This window comes from Stegodyphus dumicola, chromosome 5 (assembly GCF_044657685.1).
Source record: "Stegodyphus dumicola isolate Sdum_Otavi_A_Nest chromosome 5, ASM4465768v1".
NCBI classification, from domain to species: Eukaryota; Metazoa; Arthropoda; class Arachnida; order Araneae; family Eresidae; genus Stegodyphus; species Stegodyphus dumicola.
The window spans coordinates 199,692,561-199,711,261 of record NC_140772.1 but is presented as its reverse complement, the minus strand read 5'-3'; the positions used below and the strand labels follow the sequence as shown (position 1 = coordinate 199,711,261).

Here is an 18,701-nt window from a genome sequence, read left to right as displayed (position 1 = left end):
AATATCTACATATTTGAATCTATTTCAAGAATGTCAGTCACATCGCTCGCAATCTCTAGCCTCTCGCTTGGGGATTACAATCGTGCGCCACGTGACATATAGAAAGCTGTGTTTAGCATAGTTCCATTTCATATTCCATAGATCATTTCACTGGAATATTTCCCCGATTCTACATCCTGTTACAAACTTCAGTAGCCTCAATATTAATTCATCAATTCCTTGGTAGAAGTATTAAGTTAATTGACTACTGTCCTACCATTTGTTGAACCGTGGTACACATTTCGCATTACTTTTCAGAATGCTGGATCAATAGATCTAAAAATGTGTCCCAACTACTGATATTTTGTGAATTTTATGGTTTGTATTTTCTTGATAATTTTATACAGTTTATCATTAGGGCGCAAGTCCCAGCATATTTTTCTACAAATTTGCTTAAATTTTTTTCCTAGAAAATCTCTACCATAGAAAATAGCGTCAGCATAATGTCTAGCATCTAGATTTACGAATTCTTTCAACTTGGTTATTATAATTATAGCAAAGTGCGCGAAGGAATTTTAGATAATGCCATAAATCTTGTGTAGAGCGCGACTTGTTCGGCTCAGTTACCCCAGGGGACTTCACATGAATGAGTTCTTGACCACAGTTCTTAACAGGGACATTGGAGGAAGGAAGGATAATTTGCGAGGAATAAAAGACACTTATTTTCCAAAGATCTAATAGATCGAAAACAGATAAGGCGGCAATGAACTAGAACGCATAAAAAGAAGAAATTACGAGTGTCGAAATGTTGCTCAAGTGCACGAACAATTGCCACGTCGGGGTAGCTTAAGGAAGAATCCGTAAAAAATACGCTTCAAGTAGCAAATGCAAGGGAAAATAATATGGATGATCTGCTAATACAAAACTGCAAATACAAAAACACTGAATAAAATTTAAAATAATCGAGAAGGATACAAATTATTAATAAGCTAGCCTTTAAAGGAAAAAATTGTTTATGGTAGAGAAAGATGCCAATTATGTGAATATTTTTAAAAGCCTAGGCCTAAAATGCTAGGCAGAAAAATATGTGAGGAAAATACGGTACATTATTTCCACTAATAAAAATCAGACGACAGTTATTCAGGGCCTTTTTATGTGTCATTTATAATACAGTAACGACTTTGAAAGCATTTTAATATATAAAACGATACACAGAGACGGATAAATTATTAGACGAAAGAGGGAAAATAATTTACGTTTAGCGTTTTAAAATTTTTTGTAAAAATTATTTCGCTGAGTACGATGTATTGATACTGTTTACATCCAAAAATATACTTACAGATTTCACTTTGTGGCAAAGAGTTCTGTTATGCAAATGAAAGAGGCATTAAATTGAAAAAGTAATTGTTTTTGGACTTAAACTGTTGATGTTGCTTTATTGCGCCTTCTACAATATAAAGATTTCTTATGCCTCTTCAGATATAAAAGTCGTCACCATAAATTTAATTGGATGCTTGATAACTGAGATAGAAGTTCATCACTCTTATTTTTCCTTACATATCGTCTGCTTTTCCTAAGTGTGCAAATTATAGATCCCTCAGAGAAGCGTACCTAAACTATTCAATCTTACGATTGATTAGGATGTAAATATTATACACAATTTAACATTTATAAACGTGTTATGATGAAATTTTGCCAGACAAAAAGAAAATGGTCTTTTTTTTCTGCACTTCGTTTTTAAATTTTCGACTTTTATAAGCATACAATTTATTCAGCCTAGGACGAATCAGCGATAAACATACTTTCACACAAAAGGGTTTTAGATATATTTCAAATCTCCAATTGCAGATTTCCTGTTACTCTCTAAAAGTTTCAGAAGTTTTATTCCTTTCCATAAGAAGAGATTTCCTTGCATCCATATTTTAAAACAAAAGTGACAGCGAAATCTCTTAAAAACCTTAATAAAATATTTAATTAGTTACAACAAAATGCTAAAAGGCTAACTTAATGTGAAAGAAGGCTTCGTTATAAACAAAATTAGCAAAATAATTTATTCATTAAGCATTTTAATAACCTCGAAATATGTATTATTATAATTTGGGGCTACAAAAATGTATCTTAATTATTATAGCAGTTAATAAAATAACATTTTTAGTTTAATAAATGAAATTTAGGTTAATGATTTAGATTAAAATAATATGAAAGTTTAATATTAATTTATGAAAAAATAAGAAACTTTATTTTTTTGGTTTCATTGACATAGCGCCGCAGAAATATATGATTCCAGTACTTTCGTTTTAAGCCATCTAACTAAAAATTGTATTTTATTCCCTGTCATGTTCATTAATTGAAATTACTTTATATAAACTGAACAATACATTACAATCGCAACTCAAAGATCATACTCTGAAAAGTTTCTTCCCATAAATGAGAGCGCAAGAATTCTGAGAAAGCCACGTTTCTACAAATTACTTCGATTAGATTTTACAAATTGCTTCGGAGATTCGGTCTTTTCATGCAGCATTTTAAAATCCTCTTGTAATTAAAATTCAAAGGACATTTAAAGGATAAAAGGAACATACTTTGCTTCAAAGAGTTTGCAAGGAGTAAATTTGAATTTTCATATCTTATAAATTAAATAATGATTTGAAGAAATGTTACTTGCATTTATTATCGTTATATAGAGATAGGAAGATTTACATATATAATGATGTCTATAAGTTTAAGAAATATCATGGAAAAAAATCAAATTTTAATAATGTTTTGTATTGGATAAAATGCCGTTATTTTAATCACTTTCCTTACATACAATTTTAGAATGTTCAGCAAGAAATAAGACAGGTTCTCTTTTCCAAGTTATCAAGCACTGAAAAATCATAAAGTGAAATTTATAGTTGATGGCTGGATGTAAATGTGTAAAAACAGAAATTCTCAGCCACCTGCAGTCTTGTATTTATGAAAATACTATGAATATAATCATAACTAAGTAGTTAACAGAAGTTTTCCGTTTAAATGTATCCTTGATCAAAGCCAGTTAGAAATTCATCCAAACATTATATTTATAAACATTTCAGAAGACTATAAATTAAGCTTTCTTAATGGATAACTGTAAAAATTAAAGTGATGTTCTTAAGAGTATTTAAGAGTAAATCTATCTGATTTCATTAATTCGTATATGTTTCAATTTTTTGAATAAACGAAGTACTCGAAAATGTCTATAGCATTTGTAGAAGGCAATTAGGTTTACTTTTACATAAACAGGATAGCCGCATGTTGTGCGTAGTTATAATAGATAAATTAATTTCGCTGATATTTTAGAAGTTGGTGAAATTTTTAAATTCCTTACTCCATTTTCAAATATAAACAAAAGATTCCAGTTCTTCGAAAGAATGTTATTCCAAGAGGAAGCATCAGAGCAATTCAGGTGAAAGAGAATATGCAGTATTTAGGTAGTAGGACAATTCATTCGGAAGAACACATGTCAATTCAAAATTTAATATTAGGCTAAAAAGGTAAAGGACTTAGTTTGACGTTGATTTTCATGAAAACTATAGATTTGGAGGGTGTTCAGACACACGTCCTTCTTCTCTGGAGTTAAAAACCTTTTGAAGGCAATTGTTTAAAGTGGCAAGAATTATTCAAGATAATATAGTTTATTGAATCAATTAGGAAACGAAAAAAATCAAAAGCAGATTTCTGAGGAAAATATATACTTTTGCAAAGCGAAAATTGAAATTAAAATATTTATAAAGTTACTTTCGCAAAATAACTCATTCCTGAAGACAAAAGAGTGTGTGTGGAGGGGACATTACCCTTTGCAAAATTCTTGGAGTCTCTTCTTTCAAACTCAATGTTAAATAAATAAAAGACGAACTTCGGAAATAAGCAGAATATGACTTTGGTTTATTAAAGGGTGTTGGAACCTCAAAATTTTCAAAAAATTCTGGTTTCGGATTTTTGCATTTTCAAATTCTCTACACTTATCTTTCTAAAAATACCATTCTTTAATCTCTATGAAAATTAGAACTGTAAAAAATCTAGTTTTAATTTGTCATCGACTGCTTTGTTCAATGAGGATTTTTTACATAAAAACGCGTTTTTCTCCAAACGGGATTTTTATACTTATATTTTTATACTTTTATACTTTTATTTTATGTACCTTTTTTTGAGGAACAGAGTATCACAGGTATCTAAAATTTTTATGCTTATTTATTAGCTTTCCTAATATTTATTGAAATGAGCTTTTTGTGACAAATTTAGAAAAAAAAATTATTTTTTTGCGTGAGAAAAGTGCTAAATTTTACTATGCCTAACAAAATATTCTGTAAATTACTCTAAAATTCAAACTATTTCAAAAGCTCATTTCAGTATAATCAGATAGGTATACTTTAATTACCCCAAAAAAATCAAGCCTGTATCTACAGCAGATTTTGAGAAAAAAGTACATTGAAAATAGCCAATTTAACATTGTCGGTATAGGGGTTGCTAATACCCCTTAAACTTACAAAGCACAATGGCTATCTGTCGCTTAAGATCAAATATAAGGAAAATAAGGATAGTTTCACAGAGTAGAACATCACAAATATTTGACACCACAAGCTTTACCTACCATACCATCATCTTATGAAAATTACAGTTATATTCATTCTAAAGCTGTCAGTGGCGTTCTGCTTCTTCTTCAGGTTCAGTTTGTCGGGTACCAGGAACCTCTGATAGATAGTAATTTGAGACAAACGCACCAAAACCAGTATTTCCTAGCGCCAGTGATCCTAACAGTGATCAGGTGAATAAATCTTTAGTATTGAGAATACCTAAAGTAGTCAAACGAGTGAGGACAAGGGCATTCACACCCATATATAATATGGCCTGCTGTTTCCTCCTTCTTACAACATTTCCTGCATATAGGGTCTTGTTGAAAAAGTCCCATAGTACGAAGGTGTTTTCTGAAATAGTAGTGCCCCGTGATGTATTGCTGAAATAGAAGTACCCACAATTATTTGTATCTTCAGTCCTAAGAATTTCAGGTCAGTGGAACACGATGAATTTTTTTCTCATTTTGAAACTCGGGATATCATGTAAACCTAACTTATTGCTGCATATTTGTGCAACGCTATATTATTATGAATTACCCTAACTAAATAGCCCGTTCTAAGTAAACTGTTAACAAGTTGGGCTTTCTTATGTTAAACATCTTCCCTGGGGGTCGACGTAGAGACCTCTGCGAAGCTACTGGCTAGGATCTGTACCTAAGCAGTCTCGGCCACTGGTTATACAAATTATGAACCTAATAGTTCTGCAGGCTTCGGAAAGGTCACTTATTGGTCTGGCATGTCCTAGTGTAAATGGCTCTAGTAACCCTATGTAGCACCTGGGACGCTAGGTAATGTGCTTCTGCGAAGGGCAGCCCGAGCGACTGGCAGGTAGCAAATCATAGTCAACGATCGGTATCGCAAAAGCGATGCGTCCTTCTCTCCAAAGTGCAAAGGCTTAGGTTGAACCTCTATGCCTGGCTCTAAAAAGCGAAGGGACTCATAGTGCCATTAAGTCTCGCAGAGTGAGAAATGCCCATTTATCTAGTAATGTCAAACACCAAGTACCAGAGATCTGCTATTGTAAATTTGTTCGTAATAATTTTAGGACTTCAATACTTCAGGAATTAAATGCAAATCAGCTTCTCTCTAGACTCTGTACTCACAGATTATTACGAATATGTGTTAATAAGCTATATAAAAAGCTTTTTTAAAATTCATTGTAACTTATACATTTTTTCTTTTAATTAAAGTAGAAATACATTATTCCTTTACAATTTATTTCTGATAAAGATTTGATGGCCGTATTTAATATCACAATTTGGCGGCATATTGTCATGCTTTGAATTCCGATAATTCCAGGAACGCATTTTAATTAAATTAAGAAATATGAATATATCATTACTACTATGAAGAATATTATTTTTTGTCAGTTCTCATGAAGAAAATTATTTTTAAAATTTGCATTTTTTTTACACGTACCATTTTGAGACTGTATAACAGAACAACGGAAAAAAATGATTTCAGAAGATAATTGAAGATAGTAATCTTAGAGTGGAATCACTTCCTTAAACACACTTTAGTTTTGTTGAGGTTGGTTACAGTTTAGTGTTAAATGATGGCAGCAATGATTCAGAAGCATAAACGCAGTAAACAAATATTTAGATAAACAAGCGTAAAGTTCTACAGTCATCTTAATAAAATATACCTGAGTAAATTATTCATTTACTCCAGCTATGCTAGCACTCTGATAATACTGTGTCAAAGCCATACAAATGTGAAATGGTTGATCTGTAAATCTTCAGCTACTTATGTAGAATTATAAATTTATGTCTGTCTTATATCACATGTTTGTGATCCTTTCAAAGATTAGAGGTTATTTTGGGTCTTTTGAGAAAGCTAGTCTACTAACTACTAGAGATTCAAGCGACTTAATTATTGTATACAGTGGCAGATGTTATTAGAAGGTTCTTGTATTTGTTTGTGGACGTCCACTAAGGGGCATAACTATTTTCTAATGATTGTACATTAACGTCATAAATGTTTACGATTACAATAAGTGCGATTTTTCAGGCTTTATAACAATATATATAATGCATCGTTAACATAATTCTTTAAATTTTATGTTCAAGGAAGTCAGATTTGCTGCTCTAACTCGATGATTATACTAATCATTCACGTACCTGTTACATAAAGACACGACAAATTGCAGTTAACTTAATGCATTCATTTTCAAAATTTATTGCATATATTTGTAACCATAAACACGAAGAGTCACCGCAAAGTAAGTCTGCTGGTAACTGAATTTAAAACAATGATTCTGTAAAATAGGAAGACTGGTTGAGTATCAATATTTAGTTTTACTGTATTGCAGAAGTAAATTAACTAATTTGATTTAGAAAGTGTAAATTAATTTAGAAACACCGATAATTAATTTACAGCCTCCTTTCCATTCATTTGATTACGATAAATGGGATACCTTAACTTCATACCCTTAATTAAAATTACATCATTACCCTTACTTTAGAAGAGAAATTAAGTTACCTAATTACTGTTTCAAATAACACCTTCTTGCAGAGACTTAAAATTTGCGATTATTAATTTTATAACGAAATTTATTAGGTACACAAGTAACTAATAAAATAGTTAACGTTACAATCAGTTGTTTTACATATTGGTCTTATTAGAATACTGGAGCATTGGGAAACGTGTGCATTCTGTTTTTTTTTTTTTTTTTTTTTTTTTTTTTTTTTTTTTTTTTTCGGGCGGGGGGACTTTTTAATTACTTATCCATATTTGTTTTAAACCTTGCCATTTAATACTTACCAATATTTTACCTGTGATATATTGTATTTTTCAATAAAACTTTGAAATTAAATGTGTTGTGGTACAAAAAATAACATGACAGTTTGTGGTGCTTATGCCCCATGTTTGGGTGGGTCCTATGGAAGACTTATAAAGGCATAAAAGACCCTTAATTAAATTACAAGATAAATATTTAAATGATACATAGTATATTTTCGTTTTCTTAAGATTATGCTACGGAAAACAATATTAAAATAATTTTATTTTTTAAGATATTGGTGTGTTAACTAATGATAATAAAGTTAACATTATTTTAGTAATATGCTGACACAGAAGAAGACAGATATAGCCATATTTATAGAGTATAGAAAAAGAAAATGCTTGATGGTTTCGTCCTATACCGAATGCTGTAAAATCTACACAACCAGTGTATGTGGCATCCTGGAGGAAGTTATACGTTTGCGAAAATGTTTGCCAAAATCACCCGTATCCAAACAAATTTTTGTAGGTTTTGCATGAAGGATTCCAGTTAAATTTTACCTTCGTCGCGTGATGTCCAGAAACTGATGAAAGAAACTGAATTAGGGAAGCTATTGCCGTGGTCCCAAAAGAAATGTCAGACACATAATGGCACGAAATGGAATTTATGGTGTGTGCATATTTCTCAAGTCACGTATATATCCCCAGCGTACGCAAGGTGATGTGATGGCAGAAAATGTTTTCTTTTTTTCGAATTCGCTATGCATTCACCTTGATACCTATGCCCCTCATTTTGTAATAGATTACCGTTAAATAATGTAATAACTATTTTATCGCATAATAAATTACATAAAAATTTATGATAAAATTTCCATTTATTCACAAACACAATATAGGCATTCACATGGGAAATTGCTAATCTTATGGCTTTTTTAATTAGAAAAAAAATTATGCTGACCAGTTTCCAGGCGCACAAAATCCTCTACGTATGTATTAGCTGCCTATATTAATTAGACATAATATTATGTGCATATATTTAAATTTAATTCCTTTTTTCTACTTCGCACGCGTATTTTTCAACAGATGTTTCAAGATTAATCTTTTGCAATTATCATGTGCTTCATGAAACATTTATCAAAAATAATTGCTTACCATTTTCGATAAGAAAATTTCATGTCATCCATATTTACATACTTCGCTTCTTCAGAAGAAGGATTCATATCTGATCATTTTTCTTGCCTGTGTAAGAAAATAGTTCAAGATTAATACAGCATTTTTTAACATACGATATTTTAAATCACATACTTTATATTAAAATATTTTCTACATTTATTTGACAAGGGTCTTGCTTTCAAATATTTACTTAACCAATGGAGTTAACCTCTAATTCAACAAACGCAAAAAAATAACAAAGATATAGTACTGCGAAGAAGTAAGTTATCAATAAAAAGATAAATAAATTGTAGAAAAAGGTGCTACGTGGAATAATTCTCCATTTCATTCTAAGTTTCTAATTTAAATTCAAAGGAACTATTTTTGTATTTTAACTACTTTTCGCCTTTCATTACATTGCTCTTGTAACTAAAACACCGTCTTTCGTAATAATTAAAATAATCTATCATTAAAACGCCTAAAAATTTCAAGATATGCTCATCCCTATTCAATGAAATGTTTTTTTTCTAAATCCATTTAATGTTATGACAGTGGAAAAGTAAAGTTTATAACGCAAATTGAAAAATAATATTTTTGTATGAGCGTTCTTTTCGTGCGTAAAGAATTAGTTACGGTTAGATAAATCATAATTTGTATTAAAAATTACTATTATCACTTCAGGTGACTGATGGCGACGGAGCGATATCAGCAGACTTGAAGATATCTGTCTCAAGCAGAGCTGACCCGATGACAATAGGTCTTCAGAAAAGCAGTATACATGCAGAAGAAATAAGTCCAGGAAACTGGTACATTTTAATAAAATAAATGAGGCACTAATATTTCGATACTTCATTAAAATCATAAACCAAACAAATACTCGAAGTCATAGATATACACAATATGAAAGGAAGCAATTATATGCTAAAAATTCAAAACAAAATTTTTTAAAACACGTTCTGCGCTATAACTACAGGATTAAAGTAAAGTTTTTGAGTGTTGTTTAAATAACAATTTCGTTTAAAGTGTACTTATTTTGCTCTTTATTTGTAATTGCTTTTGAATTTTGAATTTGCATAATACAGTTTTAGACCAATTTGCTTTTTTTAATAGTCAATTTGCATAATGTAAAGTTTTATGGGTTTTTTTAGCAGTCAGTTTCACTCATTTTATGTTTTATTCTTTTTTCCAGTGTTTCAAAAGGATGCAGCAAGGGAAAATCTGGTACATTTGAGATTCGATGTTTTGGTTTTATATGAATTTTTATATCTTAAATGAAAATTGAATTGAATCTTTTTTACGGTTTGTGATCTCAAATAAACCAGGAGAACGAAACATGTTTTCGAAACATATTAGTCGATTTTATGAAGCTTTAACTCATTTTCCCATTTTTCCCTGATGAGTTCTGAATTTAAGTTTCAGTAAAAGGAGATTAATTCTTATATTTTTATAATTTGTACATTTTCCCCTTCGCAATTTTGTTTTTGCATGCAATATGTCACTATCTAAGTGCTGTCTGGTCATTTTTACCAACATTAAAAAACCCTTATCAACTTTTTAGATGAGAATTCACCAGGTATTTCATGGTTCTTAGAAATATTTGATCTTTCCAAAGCTAATAAGTTTCCAGCTAACTTAGATAGAAATATCAAATATAAAGCAAAGCAGATGAAATGACTCACACCATTCACACTCGGTAAAGAAGTACCAGATGATGACGCTTTAAACCACCCAGGGGTCTCTCCCGTCAAGCAAGGCGTTAAGACAGGAGCGATAAACATTAAGCCGGGGCGCTATACCCTCTCCACTCATGCCCCCAAGCTTATCCGGGCATTCCAGAAGTTAGATGCGCTGAAGCAGGTTTAGGATGAGGCGCTGGCACACCCAGGAGACCTCCTCGGCAACTCCATGCTCAAGTGTGCATGCAAGTGAAACAGTGGGATATATTGATGGCTACTCAGGCGTAACTCATGACGTTTCGCACAATTTCGTTCAGCTACTCTTATTAATACTGTGTGGAATGCGTTGCAACGAAGAGGGAGTTTCGGAAAAGGATTTAAAAGGAGGTGGGGGAAACATTGGCAAAATTTATTTTAATCATTCTGATCAGATATGTTAAAAAAACTGAAGAGTAATTTCTGAGAATACTCATATGCACTTCACTTTTGAGTTACCAATGGATAAATATCTTCATTTTATTTAACTCGAAAAATTTCCTTCTTTTTACTATTTGGGATAATTTCAAAATGATTTACAACCTGCTTAAAAGTTACCTTTTTTTTTCCTTTATTACAGTTTCTAAAGAATTAATGGAAGCGGATATACACACCAAATTAATTTCTATTACTTAATTTAAAATGGCATCACAGTTAAAATATTTTTGTTCTAATTTCTAAAAAATGCTTATTACTTCTGAGCTTTTCCTGAGTAATAACGAATTCAAAATTTTGGTTGAGGTCAAAAAGTAATTGGCGAAGCTAATATATGCAGGGTGGTCATAAAAATACTTCCCCAGTATATGAAATCTCAGCGACCTTTCCGCTTAAACAAGCGAAATGAAATTTCAGATAATATGGTATATGTTCAAATGTTCAAAATTGTGATGATTTAAAACAATAGAGCTCTCAAAATTGCGGTTTAATAGAAAAATGTCGAAATTTTCGAAAGTTAACTCTCATTTTTTTTTCCTGTGTTAATTGATAAGCGCATTGAAATGCTATAAATGGTGTTGGAAGGATATATAAAAGATGAAAATTGCCTGCTTAAAACCTTCGGAAAAATTCGCATTGTAAAGGACCTATGATAATACGACAGAAGAAAAGGTAATTTCTTTATTATAATTACAAGTTTCAATGTGCCTACTCCCGCAGAACACATTGCATACGAGAAATTGTTGACAACAAATGCGAACGTAACATTGCAGAAGGAATCTGTATAATTTCATGTTTGTTCGCATCTTTCAATCTGGTGGATGTCATATACAAAATGTGATATGTATACCTTAGATTTCAGATAACACCTTAACTAGAAATCTATCGGAGTGAGGTATGGGAATAGTGGCAGCCATGAAACTGAAAAATTGCAGGAGATAGCTCTGTCCTGAAACCTTGTTCACGTTGAAAATGTAGTTAGGCCAGGTAGTTAGGAAAAGGAATCATAGCTGTGAAACAGCTTCAGATTGATAGTGTAACTTTTATTTATTTATTATATTTTCCAAAAAGCGGAAGCTTATAAAATGATTTAATTGCATTAAATCATCTTACAAGATGACAAAGGGGTCGGGTTTAACTATTCCACCAACTTTAAAGATTTCTCAGTTGTACAGATTCAAATATGTTTCAGTGGAAATTACTGAAGGGGAAAGTTATAATGAAATTTTGCCAGTAATTTATTGAATGCAATTGTCACTCACCAAGAACGACAGGAGAAAACTACATAAATTAGAAAAAGCGGAGCGGGACTTGTAGTTGAGAAAGCTAGAATTAAAGACCGAGCTGAAGCCAAATGCTGATTGTTGTAAAGCTATCGAAAATAACAAGTTTACTGATTTTCTAAAGCTGCTGTAGCGATATATGACGGAAATGGCGAAACCTGCACATATTTAAAGAATTAAAGGCAGATCAGTAGAATGGATATACTGAAAAAAGACTGGGTTGCACTCCTGTTAGAGCTTTTCTTTTAGACCTGTTAGGGCTTGTTGTGTATTTATTATGGAGTGAATCTGATCCGCTGGAACAGTTGCCACTTCATTCAAAAAATACTTTTTCAATTCTTTGAACTGAATCCAGAGGACTTTCAGTGCTGAATAATGGCACTTGTGCTGCTAAAATTTGTGACACTTTGACCCAACAGACTTAAACGATAGTCCGTTTTCTCGTACAGTCTATATGCCATCGTCACTGCGTTGCCGGTTTAATGAAATGTAAAACTGCACTAGGTTTTTCTGTTTATTTGGGTGTTTGTTAGATCATTCTGCAATTGATGTGTGGGTGTAATAAACTTCCGGTTCGCAAGAGGCACCAGTTATGCAATACAGCATAAAACACAGCGACATCTGGCGGGGCCTTTTCGGGGTTCTATGAAGAATAGGTATCTGAATAATTAGTGGAGGCTGGACAATACCCACTTTGCCTATAGTTAAACAATAGGTGTTCACCCCACTTCAATATAACCATATCCACTGGTGTCAGGCTTTATAAATTCTTTTGATTAAATCATGCCAACTAGCTTTTTTTAGCTGCTTTAAGTTACGAAAGATTTAACAGGAAAGTTATACTTTATAAAGCGGAAGAACCTGTATATGAAATATGACCCTTTCTACTAATGTGGACAGAGATTCATTTAGAAGTTACAAACCCTCATTCATTTGAAATACAATTCGATGGTCATTTATCTATTTACATTTGTCATTACTATGAAGTGGCTAAATAAAATGCAAAATTTGGATATATGTAATGCATTTATTTCTTTAAATTTCACTAAGATGCTTAGATATGAACACTGACATTCTGTCAGATACCCTACCCTTATAAATTAAGGAAAAATTGTTTCGTCACTTTCGTTCCATTGCCTTAACCATTTTCAAAATTATTTCAATTAATTTTAAAATTCTTAACTTTAGACATTCCGTCAATTTTTGGACACCTGTTTATTTGCCTCTGCTATTGCGTTTTTCTCACGAAATATCCTCATAAGTAAAAACATTGCTTGTTTCATAAGCAAAGTTATCACTTAATATGCTAACATTCGTTTGGTTTATATGACTAAGGCAAAGCCTCGAGGGATATCTACGTAAGAGTAAGGATGCCTTCGTGGAAGACTTTTTAAGAAAAACTGGCTCGTATAAATGTTACACATAGGGAAACCCATTAAAATGCCCACGCAGCCAGCCCGTTCGCGTGATTCAAACCTCAGACCGAACTACCAGTATTCTGGGACGTTACCGCTTGGATACTGGTGGGATTCCAACATTGTGAAATATTATGACTTATAACAGTTTCGTGTTATATTACGTGGATCTAAAAGATTCTCTCAGATGCACCGATGTGCTGCGAACTGTTCGGTTTCTGAAAAAATCAAATAGCCTTGTTCCTTTCTTAGCTGTTGATTTTTATCCTTATATATTGTATGTTTCCTTGGATGGGGGGGGGGGGGAGTATTTTCATAAAGTCTTGCTTAAAACAAAATTAAAATATTGAATTTAATATACATTCCCAGTTCTTGAATAAATCATATCATGTCAGGTATGAAAAATTAAAGTCTTCAAGTATCGTATTTCATATTTATTTTAGTATTTCAGATAGAATATTTCGTATCAATAATTGCAAATACAAATACGTATTAAAATATTGGCTAAAAATGTTTATCTGTACTCCTGTATCTGTAATGTATTCCTTACTTGTTGATGTGGTGAATTTGCAATCTTTTTTTCTTGGTTTCTCCAAATTGTACTGGTATCCGATATAAAAGTATACCCATAACAGAAGAAATAATGGTAAAAAAATAAGAACTAAGTTAAAATAAAGAATAGGCTGGAAATCACTAAAAAAATATTCATCAAACAACAGTGACGATTCATCAAAGAGAAAGTAAATTTGAAATACTTAAGTTCTGGCCTTAAAGGAAGACGGGGACTGACTGAAAAGCACGCACATGGTAAGCCAGTGAGAAGTCTTTCTTTAAATCTCTCTTTTGGCTAAAAGCCATATTTTAAATACGTAACAGTTTGCAAGCACATTTGCAAGTACAAAACTAACCGCGCTTGTTCTGGCCAGAAATGAAAAATAAGAGAGGATAGCAAAGTTTTAAAATAAAATAAACGTTAGTAAAACTGAAAATTCTTACAAAAGTACAAAGAAACTAAAAATGTTTGAAATATGACTTTAATAATATATTTAATGTTTGGCAATGTTATTTTTATTTCCTATTTTGTAAAAGTTGCAAGATTTTTATTAACTCTGCGATATGAAAGCGAGTAGTGGCAACACTTTTCGAAATATAACAGATTTTTATCTCCAGCGCGTGAGACTGTGGCCACTCGGAAAAATTAGTGCGAAAATCAGCGTTTTTATAGTTTTTAATTAATATCTTGGCTGATTAAAGTCGGACGAAGATGAGAATGGTCGAAATGGATCCCCACGAATTTTCGGAATCCTCGGTGTACCACTATTGAAACTCAACTTCCCGTCGCTCCGGAGGAGAGAATGCCGCAAACAAATAAACAGACGTGCCCAGATTTTTATAGTATAGGTAGCTCATTCATATCTTATTTTTGATTATTACACACACTATAAAGCTACGATTACATTTAGAAAGTTTAGCTAAGTAGCATTCCCAAAAGATTTAAAATGGCAAGGGAAAGAAAAAATGAAATCTAGAATTTTTCTTGGCGGCATTTGTTGCTACCTGTACTCTGAATCAAAACTGGCTAGTTGTCTTAAATAAATGCTACTCCCTTACATTTCTGGCGATAAATAAAGATTTACGATTGAAATTCCTTTCCTACTTGCGTTTGTTTATTTTCTGAAACGTAGTTTTCAGCCGTTAAAAACAAATATTCTCTGTTAAGGCAATAGGAAATTTGACAAAAATTGCTTATCCTAAATCAGCTATTTCCAACCATTTTATGGACATTTACGTAATACGATGATTTCTTTGTTTGTTTACTTTTTGAAATTTTAAGATGCTACTTTTTGTAAAGCAATGTATTTTGTAAACAAATCCCTTGCTTAGAAAAACATATCAAACTATGAGGCATTATCTTCCTCCTTTCAGCATGCCTTCGTTGTGTAACTGTTAGCACACTCGTTTTAGAGAGGTCCCGGGTTCGAGTCCCGGCGAGTGCATTGCTCATTTTTCAGCTCTCCTGCTTAAAAAATGTGGTGGATGATGATTCTTCACCACCAGTATGTGGCGATTGGGTCCCCTAATCCCCAGTCGCTTTTTAAAAGGTGGAGCATATAGGGTATTTTCTTCCTCTTTTAGCATGCCTTCGTGGTGTAACGGTTAGCACACTCGGCGCGTATTCGAGAGGTCCAAAGTCCGAGTCCCGACAAGGGCGCTGCTCATTTTTCAGCTCTTCTGCTTCAAAAAATTCCCAACGTCTCTAGAAAACAACTCAAATCTTTTATCTCACTACAATCGCGGAGCACTGCGATTTGTATTACTGTAATTTTGTAATATGTAGGATGCTCCTGAAAGCTGCATTTGCTCTAGTATTGACGATAAATCTAGCATTTGTGCCCCCGAAAAAAAGTGCTTGAACATTTTGTCGACAATGTTATGAAGTTTTGGAATGTCATCAAGTAACTTTGGACACTCGAGGTCGTCCAAATTTTATCTAATACTGTAATATGCTTGCAATGGGCACGAAAAGTTGTAATGCTGTGCATTAAAAGAAGAATATTAAAGTATTAAAGCTTCGTTTAAATGTCTTAATTAATTGCCGCATTCCTGGATGACAATCTACCTAATACTAAATTAAAGGATCTGTAGACACCTAGTTCGGGGAACTTATTCCATTATATTCTATATTCTTTCTGTTGGGGGGGGCAACATTTAATTTCAAGCGAAAGCTTTAGATTCTTGTCCATTTAAATGTAAAAAAAGTAACTGCAACAAATTTAGGCAATAACTCTAGAGGTTGAGTTAAAGGAGCAAATGACCCTGAATGTCATTTCGAGGTGTACCTCCCTAATGCACCTACCCCTCTTTAGACGATCATTTATTACTGTTTCAATTAACATGAAATAATTTTCATCTGCCGGGGGACTCAAAATATTAATCAATCTATTAATTTTGGAGAGCTTCTCTGTAATAGCAACCCATTAAAATCTTAAGAGTATTGTTGCGTCATACGGGTACGTAGATTGGGAGCGACTGATGACAACACTTGATGAAGAATCAAAACAAAATTTATTCGTAAGTATTATACAGGAAAGTTCCTAAGACAAGTTAAAGTCGTCGAAAAACTGCGATAAACCAGCTGAACCAATCAGCAACACTGCATTCAAGCTACAACGATACAGACAGCTTCTCGGCAACTCGCATACAGCTCCCGACTTGCTTGATCGCTCTCAAGCTAAGCTCTGAGCTGCTGCTGAAATTAAGATACTGCTGAACTCGAGACACTCTCTTACTTCGCGTACAGGCAGGGCATATATAGCTTTTTACCTGCCTTCGAGAACACTCTCGGTTAAACTGGTAAAGTATTCGTTCTAGAATGTTCTCGCTCCGTCTATGGTATATCACCAGTTTTGTCACCAAATAGATCGATTTTGCGCCAAATATGGCAACCTTCCCTTTCTTTGCCACTTTCTGTCAATCCTAAAACCATTTTGTGGGAAAGCTATCTTATCACAGCTGGGCATTTCGCAGCAGTACTCAGGCGGACATTTTATTTGCTTAAAGAAAACTCCTTTTCTAATTAATACTATTATTATTATGCATAAGAGAAATGTTTAAAGCTATATATAAGGCTATACAAAAATAACTTTTATTTAATATTTTTATAGGGTTTTTAGAATTTAGACATGTCTGCTAAATTCGCATATATTCTGATCATAAACAGGGGAACGTAATATAAATGGATAAGCTTAACTCAATCATGAGTTCTGAAGCACTGGAAGTTTTGAAATAGAAAGAAGCATTTCGTTGTGATACTTTAAGAACAACAGAAAGTGATTAGCGATTGTATGTTCATGAAGCCATCTTCGAATTCAATATCAACTTACAAAGTTACATGGAATCTATACTAACTGAAACCGAAGGAAACCTTTACCCATCTTATGAATATTTAAAGAGAAGTGTCACTTTCTGTTGCTTCCGATTCGAAATCGTTGGAGCGGAATTCCTCCTTTTGATACCTTCGTTTTATTCTCGAACTCTTTACTTTTGAGGGTCACTTGAGGTAAAGAATCTCGAAATTCTCTCATTTTACTTAAAATAAAGCAGTTGTAAAAGTCCTTTTTCCGATCTTTCATTTCTGGAAACAAAGATCAAACTACTAATATCTGACCTCAGCAATGATTTGGGATGAACAAACCTGAATAAAAAAGACGAATTCTTTATTACGTTTAAATATTTAGTAATATTACTGCATGGAATAGTGCAATGGATGAACTGCAATTAGTTTTACTTTCAGTTAAAAATCCTTTACATACAAAATGGATTCAAACAAACTTTTAGTAACTACATTTTTTTAAATAATTCGAAATATGTGGTTAAAATTTTAAATATTCAATGTTTCAAAAAACTAGAAGAGAAGCACACCAATGTAAACTTCAAAACTGGGAAAAAAAGCAACCTTAAAATCTCTATCGATTTCAGAATTAACAGATCCTTTCTTCTCAAGAGGGAGAAAAGTATTTGTTAAACATTCTGAGCAAAACTTTCTTTGCCTCTGAAAAACCTTGTCCGTTGCTCTAGAATTCGATAGAGATATGTTCAACATCTACGCCAAACTGAGGTTAGTTTTTTGGTCGAATTTTTCAGCCTTTTAAATGTGAACGAGATCTATAGTAAAATATAAACTAAATAAAAATAGATAAAACATAATAAAAAAAAGATAAAAATCTGAAAGGTTTCAGATTTTAAACTACGCCTAAAGGGGCGTCTTTTCAACATCTTGTCTGTTACTTTTATTTATTAAATATCACGTTCTTCGCAATTAAACCATAAAATTCAGTTCAACAGCAATATCGCAAAATAATTTTAAAACGAGCATATTTTTACAATTTCAGATACAGAGTCCCGCGCGCTGGAGATAAAATTTTTTTCTTTTCGTTCAGTGTTAACATTGCTCGCTTTGAAATCGTTGAGTATTTTAATAAAAAATTTGTTAAAGTGTTGTAAAATGATAATAAAACAAATTATCATTTTGGAACACTATCGATAATAAAAAAACCCATGGAATTGATAATAAAACAAATTTCAAATTTAAATTATGGCTTCCACATGTCCATATTCTATGGAAAATTACGTTATTCATATAAAAGGCTCTACGTACCATTGTTTTATCACAGTGCGAGAAACATACATACATTTATGCAGATTCTTCATTATTTAATTTATTTATAATATTTGGGCGATAATATTTGGTGGCAACAATTTGAAAAGTGATTCGCCGTTTATAGTTTTCAACGCAAAATTGCTGTTTATTATTTTTCAAAAGATAATATTTAATAAATAGAACATGATATTTAATAAATAAAGGTCCCACAAAAAACGTTAAAATAAACGACCCTTTGAGTTTGGGGAATG

General features: G+C 32.4%; 1 protein-coding gene and 1 long non-coding RNA gene across 3 annotated transcripts in view; one reads left to right on the top strand and one right to left on the bottom strand.

Annotated features, from left to right (window-relative positions):
* The window catches only part of LOC118181849 (uncharacterized), a 44,783-nt gene extending 35,005 nt beyond the window's left edge, over nucleotides 1-9,778 (top strand). Inside the window, exon 3 of one of the 2 annotated variants that reach the window (XR_004756965.2) lies at nucleotides 9,634-9,778. This is a non-coding gene — a long non-coding RNA (uncharacterized LOC118181849). Of the gene's footprint in view, nucleotides 1-9,125; nucleotides 9,314-9,633 lie in introns of those variants that run through there. The other variant, XR_015041385.1, reaches the window with a different exon arrangement.
* LOC118189787 (uncharacterized) overlaps nucleotides 1-18,701 on the bottom strand; it is a 685,017-nt gene that overhangs the window by 547,075 nt on the left and 119,241 nt on the right. The window contains exon 2 of the mRNA XM_085817532.1: nucleotides 8,445-8,531. The gene's annotated coding sequence lies outside the window, so the exon portion shown is untranslated. The remainder of the gene's footprint in view (nucleotides 1-8,444; nucleotides 8,532-18,701) is intronic.